This window comes from Eschscholzia californica, unplaced genomic scaffold, assembly GCF_041429995.1.
Source record: "Eschscholzia californica isolate CP2 unplaced genomic scaffold, dmEscCali1.0.p SCAF_6, whole genome shotgun sequence".
Classification (NCBI taxonomy): domain Eukaryota; kingdom Viridiplantae; phylum Streptophyta; class Magnoliopsida; order Ranunculales; family Papaveraceae; genus Eschscholzia; species Eschscholzia californica.
Window position 1 is genome coordinate 5632752 of NW_028238483.1, and position 14649 is coordinate 5647400.

General features: G+C 38.6%; 1 long non-coding RNA gene across 1 annotated transcript in view; it reads right to left on the bottom strand.

The window, feature by feature from the left end:
• LOC147530977 (uncharacterized) overlaps positions 1-14197 on the bottom strand; it is a 62181-nt gene extending 47984 nt beyond the window's left edge. The window contains exon 1 of the long non-coding RNA XR_015227579.1: positions 12461-14197. This is a non-coding gene — a long non-coding RNA (uncharacterized LOC147530977). The remainder of the gene's footprint in view (positions 1-12460) is intronic.
• Positions 14198-14649: the final 452 nt, after the last annotated feature.

The following is a 14649-nucleotide window of genomic DNA, read 5'->3' on the forward strand; positions in this document are numbered from 1 at the left end:
ACATTTGGATCGCTTAACTTCGATGATCGAGTTAGTTCTTTTCGTGTTTTATTTCTAATTATTTATAAGTTTTACTTTAAGTTTTTCTTCGATGAGTTGGTTCCGTTTTACTTTCAGTGTTTCCTAAAGGTCAACGGATACAAGTAATGAGATGAAAGTAGTGAAATCCCGAGAATACTAGTGTTCTTGCTTTTGCTTTGAACACTTTATTATTCACAACACAAACAAAATAACAAGTAAACTCAATTTTTTTTTTTTTCTTTTCACTTTTTTTTTTTTCCTTTTTCTTTTTTTTTTTACTTTTTTCATAATAAAACAAGAACACTAGTATTCTCAACAAACAACTTTTTCTTCATTCTCACTTTGTTTCACATTCTTTTTCTATACTTTCCAAGTCTTCATTCTCGGGAGTAGTATGTGAATGGGTGGTGGAGTATCCGTTTCCCTAAAGTTGACACTATTGTCGGGTTTCATGGACTACAAGGGTAAGGTCGCTATCCTGATGTCACTCCTAGTGGCTAAGAAAGTTGAGCTCAAGAAGAAGAATTTACATTTTATTTTTAGTATTTTTTTTTATTTTTTGGTGAGAGAGAGACTTTTAGACTTTCTAGCTTTTATTTTGGTTTTTAAGTTTTGTCCCTAAATTGGAGGCTTAATTAAATTGTAACCGAAAACCAAAACAAACACTCGCGGGTCATCTATCTACAAAGGTCATCGCCCGTTTTGAACGGGAGGTAAATCTCTTGATCACCCACGAATCTCCTGTCAGTGGGTATTTGTGTGAATTCGTGTGCCTAATTGCTTTGATCGAACTGTTAGTGTAATCATTCTAGTAAGGGCACTAACCCAGTTACAAGATAAGAAACGGATTTCATCACCGTTCTCTTGCCCACATAGGTAACAACATTCACGACCCCAAACCTCACTTAAAAAGCTAAAATATTATTTAGACATCAGCCCCTAAGGTATCGAGCTCATGGGACCCTTCCAAATCAACTCGGGAAATTGACTTTTATCTAGGCATTCTCAGAGGAAAGTTTGTAAACAATTCTTGTCAAAAAGGCCGCCTCGAGAAGAGGAAACGTTTGCCGAAGGAAGACGGCTGTCACAACGTTCATCGTTGGTTGTCTTCCTGGAGAATTGTTTACCGACTACTCTGATCGAGTAACCTTTATAACAGTCAAAGTTCAAGTGTTGTGGCGAAGTAGGAGTTGTCTAGCTTTTTAGGTGAATCTGACAAACCCACTCATTGCTAGATTTTGTCTAGGTTGCTTGGTGGAGTCAGCCTGATTGTGTTTGCTTTCCTATAGGATCTTCGTAGGGCTTCCTCGGTTTTCGGTCTCCAAAAAAAAAAAAAATTAATGAGAGATGGATAGATCGTGGTCCCAACATAATGGCAGAAGGGACGAGAGTTCTTCAAATCTACCATGGTGGTATTTAGCAAATGGTCAAAATAGTGTTAGTCATCCTAGATACAATGTGCATAATGATGGTCATAGGGATTATTATCAACCTCAAGAAGGTTATGAACCATATTATAGATATCCTGACAGATCATCTTACATGCATTCTAGTAGAGAGTCTTATGCTCCAAATGTGTCCCAACCTCAATGGGAAAACATTGAAACTAATGACTCTTACATGCATTATAACGAAAAATTTTATGCTTCACACTTATCTCAACCTCAATGGGATAACGGTGAAACTATTGATCCTTCATCTTTAGCATCATCTTCGTTGGCCGAAACTATGAGTATGTTAAAGAAGATTCATGAAGAGTCTATTAGTATGTTAAGTAGGAGTAATGGAGAATCTTCTGCTCCACACGTGTCTCAACTTCAGTGGGATAACGGTGAAACTATTGACTCTCCATCTCTAGGATCATCTTCATTGACCCAAACTGTTAGTGATCTTCAAAAGAGTACTTTCGAGTTTTGTCAGACTTTAGAAGAAAAGAATGACAATACATATAGAACTCTACAAGAAATAACAACTAGTATTATAGAAGAAGATCACCATGAGAATGTAGAGTACGGTCCACAATGTCCTGTGTACTATGATGGCGAGGATACAATTTTAGAGGGGTACAGTTCTCCCGACAACATCGTTATTGAGACTAAAGTCCCAGAAACGATGGAGCCCAATATAGAGATATCCTCTCATTGTATCGAACTTGAAATCCATTCAGACCATAATGAAGAATTCACTAGAGTTGAAGATGATTTAAAGTCGTTTGACTTAACTGAGGATGATGAATCATGGTTGACCAATTTGCTAAATGAGAGGATTAACTCGCCTGATTTAGGCGAAGATTTAGAATTCTTTAGGGACACCGATGATAACATGATAAAAGAAATTATAGAAAGACTATCTAACTCGACTTCTAGGGATTGTGAGTCTGATAGTAGGGTTTCTCCATTGAAGGAACCCGAAGTACCTGTTTTAGAGAACCCTAGTTTAAGTCCGGGTGTCATTGATAGTCCTCTAGATTACTTTGCATTTTGTCCCTCAAAACCTTGTGTAGATTTTGAAGCACTCACTCCCACTGTCGATCATCCATATGAAGACCCATTTTATACGATCTGTACTCTTTCTGGTGCAGTACCAAACTTAACGACCTTATTATCGTCCAAGTTTGGGGATTGCCCTTCTTTCTTGATAGTCTCACTTACACTATCACTGAATTATTTAAGTGTGACACTATCGTTCACTAAAAACTTTGTGTTTTGGGTGGACCCAGAGATGTATCGATTATTGGTTTACAGTTAATTACACTTTTGTAATCCAGTAGGTATAATTCTTTCTATTTTTAAGTCATCTGTTTCGTCTGGCTGAAGACGTTAAACTTAGCGCTTTCTAGGACGCAACCCACACTTAGGACTTTCGAATCAGGTAACATCTTTCCCTAATCCTGTTATTTTGCATAGTCTTCAGAACAATGAGGACAATGTTCGGTTTAAGTTTGGGGATGGGGGATTGAATTTTTAGTCCTTATTTCAAAAATTCAAAAGGGTTCAAAATTTTTAATTTTTGGATTAGAAACGTGAGTCTAGTTGTTTTTGCTTGTTAATAGTTATAGAGTCTAGTTGGTTGTACTATGCTTTTGCTAAAGGTTTTTCCACGAATTTCGAGTCTTGAAGTTGTCTGTGCACTAACCATGTGAGTGTTAGATAGGTGAAGAGTTGACTTTTTTGAGAGAACTTAATCGATCATTAGTGGAGACTTAACCTTTGTGAGATTCTGAGCCTTTCTTGTTGTTTTGAGTGATCTCTTCTGAGCTAATTCTGAGTAACATGAAGAGCTACTCAACCTCGCAATATTGAAAGAAGAACTCATTTGATCTCCTGAGTTCAAATTTTACAACCACTAGGGATGTCATCAGGAAGTAAACCTTTCTCTTGTAGTCTGAGAAACTTGAAAACAATGTTAACTAGAGGAAGATAGAAATCCATTTGTTAGAACCCTGACAATAAGGCAAGAAGCAAAATGAAGAGAATTATACCCAAGGAAAGAATAATGTCAAGAAAGTTCTTTGTGTATTTGAGTTTGATTACCAGAAAAGTATTATGAAAAAAAAAAGAGAAAAAAAATAGAAATAGAAAAAAATGTGTTTAGTTGTGTTTAAGTGTTTATTCCCTGAAGTAGTTCTTGAAGATTTGAAGACGTCGAGTTCTCAGGAGTTCTAGTCACATCCTCATTAGTGTCTATCGACTTTTAGGAAGCATTGTTAGATAGTAGATCAGGTGAGAAGAATTGATTAGCTTCCCCATTCCATATTAGTGGTTGTTTCCTTTCTTTGTGATCAGTCGTCCACAAAATTTTAGTCCATCTTTTTCATGTGTTGAGTTTTCCTTCATATTCATACTAACACATAGAGTGAACCATTCTTGAGTGACTTTAATTTGTGAGTGTATGACCGTGAGGCAGTAGTCGAGGCGAAATGTATCGAGACGGTAATCGAGGTCCTGTCTTCTCAGAACCGAAATGGTACTTATATTGGCTGGTCACGTACACTTCGAGTCTTGATTACTAGTAAAAAGATTTTTAACGTTTTTATGGTTTGATTGACTTGGATTTCATTTCTATTAACTTTCGAAAATCTACCGGATGAACATTTTTAGTCCACATCATATTCAGCCCCTTCTGCATTTTTGAAATGTTGAATTTTGTGGGTAGATTCACTGCAAACCCTCACGAGACCACACTCGTCCTCTAGGGGTAACTTAGGGGTTTAACGGCTTGTTGCACGTGCTAAGTGCAATCGTGATTCCCTACGAAAGTGGTGAATTAGGTTTAGTTTTATTTTTCTGTTTTGCTCGAGGACTAGCAAAATCTAAGTTTGGGGATGTTTGATGAGACATGAAAATGTCCCATCTGATTCTCTTAATTTAGACGAGTTAGTCTCTCTAGAGCAGTTACTCTCACGAATTCCTCTCTTTTATGTTCAGGTACCTTTTTACAGAGTTACACGTGCAAAACGGATAAAGTCGGAAAGAATACAGACTAGGGGCATTTTCGTCATTTGTTGATTCTGACTTCTTGGTCAAGATTAGTGTTCGGATGGAAAGTAGAGTCCAAGACGAGCCCGTAGGCGAAAACAGAAGTCAAATCGAAGTCCGGATCAATAAAATAGAGAAGGTCAAAGTTCGGGTCAAACTTGGTGGACTAAATGACAAGACGGACACATGGCATGCATCCAGGAAAAAATCGCACGAACCAGAAGAGACGCGGGCTACATTCGGGTACGGAAGGACGACATTCGGGGTTTTCTGTGAAACATGATACGATACTCGGCGCATCCAAGCTTCTATAGTCCCTTTCATATCCGACGAAGGTTACGGTTCCCGTGAAGATCAGACGGTACTCTATGGATTTCTCGGTAGCCCGCGATTTACCGTAGCGCCCCCTGACGCCAGCATTTCACCAAAGTACGAGTCACGGGATTGTAAAGTGATATACTACGGTGTTCCGGAGGCTGTTTAGTACCATAAACCCGCGAAGATCTGACCCTTATCGTCCGCGTCTTCTAGATCCAACGGTTCTTGGTCCACCAGCATACTTAAGACTACGTTCTCACCCTACTAAATTGCTCCGAGAAGTACAAAATCATACCGTCTCAACAATTAACCCCAATTAACGGTCTTCTTCCTTATCTCTTCCTTATTTCGAATTATATTAGAATTAACAGAGAGTAGATAAGAGGAAATCGGAAGATGGAGATAAAGGGGGGATTAGAGTTTATTCTTTTGGGACTTTTATAAAAGAAAGAACAGAGAACCAGAAAAGGGGGTCGGCCATTAAAGAGAATATCACGACCGGGAACAAAAAGGGAGAGAACCGAGAGCTTCCATGGAGGTTTTTCATTGATTTTAATTTTACATCTTTTTGATTGTCTTCTTCTTATTAGTTCTGTCTTTGTGAGAGAGATAGAATTAACAGAGAGAGAGAGAAAATTAACAGAGAGAGAGAAGGACACTGTAGAGAGAGAAAAACAAGAACCACCATTAATGAATATTGGATTTTAAAGAAATTTGTTTTCGATTTGTTTCTTTTGATTCTTGTATTATCTTTCTTTGTGAGATAGAAGGATTATACAGAGAGATTAAGAATAGAGAGAGAAAACAGAAAGTTTAGAGAGAGAAAGAGAGTTAAGGAAGGTGAGAAAATATTTTTCTCAGAGAATTTGGATGAATTCTCGGAAAATCAGAAGGAAATCACTTCCTTATGCTCTGTTTGGTGGGAAAATCGCAGAAAAGTATTTTTTGCTAAGTCCTTATTTCAAAAATTCAAAAGGGTTCAAAATTTTTCAAAATTTTAAATTTTTTTGATTGAAAAGGAATTATACCTACTAGATTACAAAAGTGTAACTAACTGTAAACCAATAATCGATACATCTCTGGGTCCACCCAAAACACAAAGTTTTCAGTGAACGATAGTGTCACACTTAAATAATTCAGTGATAGTGTAAGTGAGACTATCAAGAAAGAAGGGCAATCCCCAAACTTAGACGATAATAAGGTCGTTAAGTTTGGTACTGCACCAGAAAGAGTACAGATCGTATAAAATGGGCCTAAAAGGTTTCCCCGGTAGCGGCGTCAAAAACTTGATGGGCCTAAAAGGTTACCCTAAAAGGTCTCCACCCGCAAGTATACGGGCGTCAAGTAATAGTTCCGGTAAGACTGGTTCGTTCCTCAGAGACTAAATTAAACTAAATTCTAACCTTAAAACTATTGAGATTTAAAAATGGTTTGATGGTGGTAAAATAAAAATAAAATATTAAATATAAACTCAAAAATAAATGAAGAAATAAGTCGGTATTCAGAAAAAGGGAACCTAGGGTTTTCAAATCCGTCTTCCTAACAATTCTAACGACAATTTAATTTTGATCTAATTAGAGAGTTCTTTATATAACTCAGGTTTTAGTCCATGAACGGTCTAAAAACCCGGAAGATTTTATCGTTAAAATAGTAAAAACTTTAATAAATTTATCGAGAGAATAATTATTATGACTTCATCTAAAACCCTAGATAGAAAAGATTTAGCTACTCATGCTAGAAACGATAAATATTTGAATTAGTATAAGAAAAAGAAGAAAGAAACTTAACTTTTCTGCGATTTTCCCACCAAACAGAGCCTAAGGAAGTGATTTCCTTCTGATTTTCCGAGAATTCTGCCAAACGCACCCCTAGGGAAAACGATTTTATCGTCTTCCCGGAAATATTTTCCTCTCTGAGAAAATTATTTTCTCACCTTCCTTAACTCTCTTTCTCTCTCTAAACTTTCTGTTTTCTCTCTCTATTCTTAATCTCTCTGTATAATCCTTCTCTCTCACAAAGAAAGATAATACAAGAATCAAAAGAAACAAATCGAAAACAAATTTCTTTAAAATCCAATATTCATTAATGGTGGTTCTTGTTTTTCTCTCTCTACAATGTCCTTCTCTCTCTCTGTGAATTCTCTCTCTCTGTTAATTCTATCTCTCTCACAAAGACAGAACTAATAAGAAGAAGACAATCAAAAAGATGTAAAATTAAAATCAATGAAAAACCTCCATGGAAGCTCTCGGTTCTCTCCCTTTTTGTTCCCGGTCGTGATATTCTCTTTAATGGCCGACCCCATTTTCTGGTTCTCTGTACTTTCTTTTATAAAAGTCCCAAAAGAATAAACTCTAATCCCCCCTTTATCTCCATCCTCCGATTTCCTCTTATCTCCTCTCTGTTAATTCTAATATAATTCGAAATAAGGAAGAGATAAGGAAGAAGACCGTTAATTGGGGCTAATTGTTGAGACGGTATGATTTTGTACTTCTCGGATCAATTTAGTAGGGTGAGAACATAGTCTTAAGTATGCTGGTGGACCAAGAACCGTTGGATCCAGAAGACGCGGACGATAAGGGTCAGATCTTCGCGGGTTTATGGTACTAAACAGCCTCTGGAACACCGTAGTATATCACTTTACAATCCCGTGACCCGTACTTTGGTGAACAGCTGGCGTCAGGGGGCGCTACGGTAAATCGCGGGCTACCGAGAAATCCATAGAGCACCGTCTGATCTTCACGGGAACCGCAACCTTTGTCGGATATGAAAGGGACTACAGAAGCTTGGATGCGCCGAGTACCGTATCATGTTTCACAGAAAACCCCGAATGCCGTCCTTCCGTACCTGAATGTAGCCCGCGTCTCTTCTGGTTCGTGCGATTGTTTCCTGGATGCATGCCATGTGTCCGTCTTGTCATTTAGTCCACCAAGTTTGACCCGAACTTTGACCTTCTCTATTTTATTGATCCGGACTCCGATTTGACTTCCGTTTTCGCCTACGGGCTCGTCTTGGACTCTAGTTTCCATACGAACACTAATCTTGACCAAGAAATCAGAATCAAAAAATGACCAAAATGCCCCTAGTCTGTATTCTTTCCGACTTTATCCGTTTTGCACGCGTAACTCTGTAAAAAGGTACCTGAACATAAAAGAGAGTAATTCGTGAGAGTAACTGCTCTAGAGAGACTAACTCGTCTAAATTAAGAGACTCAGATGGGACATTTTCATGTCTCATCAAGCAACGTGTGGCTTCAATATTTTTTTTTGGTGAAGTGTTCCTGGATTATAACTAATAATGCTTTAAATTCAGAACAGTCTTCAAATAACTGAAATGATGCTTCAATTTTCATTTGAGTTGGTCAATATTAGGTACCCTTTTACCAATATTTGTTAATATTGCTAGTCTATCATGGATTAACTTCCTTACAAACAACAGTATTGTTGAAATATATTGCTAACAATTTGAAATGGAAAAAATCAGAAATATATGATGTTGTACACGAAACTTCAAAGCTCGATTATATCGGTTCTTTTAGACAGAAATTCGCCCCCTTCTGGTAAAACCACGAGTACACAACGAGTATGAAATTTTGCCTTCAGGATACGATGAAGTCTTTACAACTATCTCGGTTCAAAGTATGTACGCTTTGACCAAGATCAAGAAAACTCCGGAAATTAATCAACTGATAATGCCAAAAAACTGACTTCAAATTGACCAAGCAAGTTGAATAAATAAAATACCCAATGTTGACACCGTCACTGTTGATGATAATAGAAGAGAATACAAAACAGAAAATATGAGAGAAAAGAGAGAGTATTTCGTTGGTTTCATGTGTCTGTGTATGAACTAGTGTGGAGAATTGTAATTATTTATAAGGGTCCAGGAGATGCTATATGAATGGGATGTATCCATTCAAATTCATAGCTACTTTGAATGGGATGTATCCATTCAAATTCATGGCTACGCCATGTACATCTCTATGTGAAAGGCCATGCCTATTCACATTTGAAAATATCCAACAAGTCTTAGGGTTCATGGGGTTCTTCTTCCATAGTTTAGCTCGAGGGAAATTATGTAAGTGAGTCTCTAATACTGGTCAGGTTTTAATTGTTAAATAATAGTATGATTTAGTAGTGAAAATCCTAGTTTCCGTATCACACCAAATAAATGTATCCTTCTGAGATAAAAATGAAGCTTAAGTTCAATATTGTAGTCAATGTTTCTTGATCAAAATAATCTCTTAAAATTTATAGGTTTCAGGTGTTTGATTGTTGATTAGTCAAATCTGCTACCCCGAACAATATTATAGGGTAATTCTCTAATCAGTTTAGGTTTATAATTCGTTATTTTAGGTATCCAGGAATCGTAAGCATTCTTTTTATCAGAATCATCTCCTATCTATCAAATTGTATTCTCCTTCATGGTGTCTCTTGTCTTTTAAATCGATTGCCAGTGAAAGAAACCATGAAAGAACAATGATAATGGTAAAACTTTGGGTGGTTCTACTACAAAACCCTTCACATATATTTATATTGAGTTAGTTTACCAAAGAGATAATTAGTTTACATATATGAGAGGGGAAAATATAGAAGGAATAAATATGAACAAGGGAAGATAATATATCACATAATCTTGAGACTTGAGGATCAAGTTAACCCGACTCCACCGATTCTGTGGGGTCATCGGGTTCACCGTTATTATCGTCCCTCAAATTGAGCAGAGTGGTTGAACGTAGATTCAATTTGGGACACAACTCCAAGAAATGCTAACAGGAGAGACTCTTCGTTAAAATATCTGCAAGTTGAGATTGAGAAGGAACAAACTTGATAAGAAGTGACCCATCATCCACCTTTTCTCTGACAAAGTGGTAATCTAACGCAATATGCTTAGAGCGCCCATGGAAGACAGGATTAACAGTCATAAGGATTGTGCTCTTGTTGTCACAAAATATCTTGGCAGGTTTAGATAGATGAATACCAAGTTCCTTCAACACAAACCCTACCCAAGTAAGATCCGCCGCCGTAGTAGCAACAGCTCTATGTTCAGCCTCAGTGCTGGAACGAGATACCGTAGGTTGCTTCTTCTCACTCCACACAATTCAATTAGAACCCAAAAATATAGGATAACCTGTTGTAGAAACGCCTAGTGTCTGGACAACCAGCCCAGTCTGCATCAGAGTAGGCTAATAGAGACGTGTTCACCGAATCTTTATGAATTTGAAGCCCCAAATGAATCGTCCCCTTAATATACCGCAAAATTCGCTTAACAGCCTGAAAATGTTCTTGAGTAGGAGATTGCATAAATTGACATGCTACATTGACTAAATATGCAAGATCCAGACGAGTTAGTGTTAAATACTGCAACGACCCGACAATTTTTCGGTATAGCGTAGGGTCTCCAAATTGAACACCATCTGCCGAGAGGTGTTGACCAGGTACCATAGGGTCGGTGATGGCTTGACCCCCATATTCTTCATATCAAATTCAGAGCCCCTTATTTGGTCGGTGATGGCTTGACCCCTCCATGTTTAGATACTAAAGAACATCGGATGCATACTTGGACTGTGTAAGAAGAAGACCCTTTTCATTTCTAGTTGCCTCAATACCAAGGAAATAATGAAGAAGCCCCATATTCTTCAAATCAAATTCAAAGCCCAGTGAGAAAATAATAGAGTTAATAACCAAAGAGTTCTGACCAGTTAAGATGATATCATCAACATACAGTAAGAGATAAACATAATCCTTGTCAGTAGATAAGATAAATAAAAAAGTATCAGATTTGCTAGCAGTAAAACCAATGCTAAAGAGGAACTTACTGAACCGGTCATACCAAGCACGAGGGGCCTGTTTAAGGCCATATAACGCTTTCTGTAAACGACAAATAGAAGAAGGCTGGTGAGGATCCACAAAACCAGGCGGCTGAGCCATATAAACTTCCTATTAAAGATCACCATGAAGAAATGCATTTTTGACATCTAACTGAAACATAACCCAATCATGTGAGGCTGCCAAAGAGAGTATAACACGAATCGTGGTTGGTTTAACTACCGGGCTAAAGGTTTCATCAAAACCAAGACCTGGCTTTTGATTGAAACCTTGAGCAACGTGCCTTATACATGTCAATAGAACCATCAGATTTTAACTTTGTTCGGTATATCCACTTACAACCCACCACATTCATATTACTATTGCGAGGTACCAACCTCCAAGTGTCTTGCTTTCTAATGGCAGCCATTTCTTCTTCCATGGCCTGTTGCCAATGAGGAGACATAGATGCGACCCTAAACCCACGAGGATCATGAATCAAAGACAGTGCATCATAAAACAATGAACCTTGCTCGTCAAATGTATCAGGGCACGTCGAGGCAATGGATACCGAGAACCAACCTTTACGGACTGATAAGTGAAGTCGGTAATAGGAGAAGTCTCATCATATAGTTGATGCACCGAAAAGGTTGCACACCCAAGCGGAGGTATCAAGTAGTAATCCGGCAAAGCCGGGATCGATCCAAGGATAGGAAGGTAGCTTGGATGTCGAAGGGTCTTATCCCCCGGTCTATGTATCAAATGCTAACTTAGGTTAAATAGGAAAGGAAACAAAGATAAATGGGGATTTTGATATGATGAATAAGTAATAAGAGAAGAAAACGAGTAAAACTAAACTAAGCAATCAATGTAAACGGGCGAGAGAGGTTTGAGAGAAGAGTCGAAGGAACAAGAGTCGGGAGACGGTAAGACTCGATTCTGGCAACAAATAAGTGAGAAAGGTGTCGAAGTCCGGGAATCCATAATGATAAACCTACGACTATGTGTAGTCCGATTTAATGTGTCAAAAGTAAAATCGATATTCGACTCCTAAAGTAGATGTCTCTAAGTACTACGTATATCCGGAGATCATACTTAGTCAAACAAACGTCTAAATCGAGTTAATCCCGAGTCATCGAAAGTGTCGTCTAGTCGCCTAACTATGTGAAGTGCATGACAAGACACATGAAATTATGACTTAGACTACGATCGATATCGAATACTTCGTTTCGTCTATTAACTATGCGAAGTGCTTGACAAGACACATGAAAATACGATCAAAACGATAATCGAAATAAATGAACATCAATTTCAAATTAAAACATCAAATCATATTAAACGTAATCACGAATTCATCACATTTCATCTCATATAATCGACATACTAAAGTTAGCTAAACATGGTGATTGAATAAGAAATGGAAAAGAAATGATGAGAGAATCCCCCTTTTTCGATGTTGTTCGAGGCTAAGATCGTCGGAAAATATGAGTCTTTAAGGTTCAACCGATCTCCCCTTAGCAAATTTTGGGTTCCCCATAGCGACCATCATCATCTTCTCCATTTAGATTTCAGCCTCCATTAAAGCTAAACCCTAGCTCTCTCTCTCTAGCAATCTTTAACCAAAATCAAATCAAACCACATGGGAAGCTAGATCAAGACATGGGGAGTAAAAGCCCTAAGGTTTCGGATCAAAAAGGTTGCCGGAAAACTCATATAAATCCGGCCAAAGAAGTGAAGATTCCGGCCAAAAATCATATAGATCCGGCCATGTATGCTGCTGTCCGAGCCGGATGTCCCTTGGTCGCGTCCCAAGCGTTGCTCCCGTGCCGGCCAAGATACCCGCAGCCGCGTCCCGAGCTCGGAAGCTGCTGTCCCGTGCTCCGTGAAGCTGCTGTGGAAGCTTCCTCATGCTCCGGTAGCTGCAGGTCGCGCCTGCAGCAGCGTCCCGAGCTTGAGGGCTGCTCCTGCCGTGCTTGCAGTCCCGTGCCGGCTGCCATGCTTTCCCGAGCAGCTCGAGCTGCTGCCGTGCAGCCCGAGCTGCTGCCGGCCAAGGCTAAGGCCGGCCTTGCCTTGGCCGGCACTCCTCCTTCTCCTTCTTCTCTTTTTCTCTCTTTAGCTCTACTTGGTGATGGAGAACCCTAGCCCCTTGCCTCCTTTTCTCCCTCCCTTTCTTTCCAAGGTTGAAGATGATCAATAAGGAAGAAGATGAATAGTGTATTTGACTCAAACCCTAGACTTAGTCAACCTTGACTTTGACTCAAACTTGAGTCCATTGGGTGCCTCCAAAATCTCTTCCTTCTTTCATCTTCTTTGGGCTTGGGTTTTAGACTTCACTTGGAAATCAAGAGGGTGCCTTCTAGAATTATAACCAAAGGAGGGTGCCTTCATAGAATCCTTGTTTTAAGACCGAACCTCGACTTCTTTCTTTCACAAATTCCCCGTCCGAACTCGGAATTGACTTCCGTTTTCACCGTTGGGCTCGTCTTTGACTCCTCTTCTCATATGATTTGCTTGAAGTCTTTTTCTCTCATTTTGGGCACATGAAATGATAGTGATAATTCGCCTCATTTATTCCGAATTCCATGTTTAGCTCCAAATATGGTACCTAAACAAGAAAAACACATAAAATATTATTGATAACACTCGAAAATGACTAATTAGTCTAAGTTAGGCTCTCCAAATGTGACATTTTCGTGTCACATCCCCAAACTTAAACTTTGCTAGTCCTCGAGCAAACAAAATAAAATGAAAGCCTAACTCACTTTCGGAGGAATCCCGGTTGCATTTAGCATATGCAACAAGCCGTTAAACCCCTAGGTTACCCCTAGTGGACGAGTGTTGTCTCGTGAGGGTTTCCATAGATGACACCCACAAACATCGAGTTTCAAATACACAAGGGTCCAACAACCACATCATATATAAGCATGGTTCATATAGTAAAGGGTTTAAGCATGTCAAAACATAATGAATCAAGTAAACAAGTTCATGTGAAAGCTAAAGACCTCTTCACTAATGATCTTACCCTAAAGTGCAAGTGTTAAACCATAATAAGCAACATCTATGTTCCGAAGTCACAAAGCCTTGATCCCTAGTTTAGTACATTTCGCCTCGACTTTGGCCTCACGGACATACACTCCAAATATGAGATCACTCAAGAATGGTTCGCTCGTATGTGTGAGTGTGATCACTAAACATGGACTCAACACATAAAAAGGGGTGAGGACAACATTTTGGAACGAACGATCTCTGAAAAGGAATTAACCACTAAATGGAGTGGGGAAGCTCACTCGCCCTTCTCACCCATTCTACCCTCTAAGGATGCCTTCCAAAGGTTAACGGATACTAGAGATGGATGACGATGGAGGATTCCCGAGAATGTCGAACTCTTCATGATAGAACCTCTTAAGCACTTCCACATTCGTTTCTTGCTTCGAATACTTATTCATGAACATACACACAAACACACATATATACAATCACATCACTCACACAAAAGAGCTAACATGCTCAAACATAACATAAACAACTTTATTCATCATTCATTTTTTTTTCTTTTTGTCTTTCTTTCTTTTTTTCATGTCACTTTTTTTTGTTTTTCTTTTTTTTCATATCACGTTTTTTTTCATAACACAAAATCACATAAAACAAACATAACTCACAATACTATATTCTTGCAATCAACTTTTTTCATTTCATACTTGCTTTTGACATTCTTCATTCTTTTCTTCTCATGTCTTCATTCTCGGAATGTAAGATGATGGAGTATCCGCCTTCCTCTAGTTGACACTCTTATTGGGTTTCATGGACTACAAGGGCAAGGTTAATTCGCTATCCTAATGTCACTCCTAGTGGCTAAGAAAGTTGAGCACACGAGATCAAATGAGCTCTTTTAATAGTTACGAGGTTGAGTAGCTCTTCATTCTACTCGGAGTTAGCGCGGAAGAGTACACTCGAAGGACAATTTAGGCTTTGAGCTCTCACATGGGTTAAGTCTCCACTAATGACTACTCTAGGTTTCTTAGAGATGT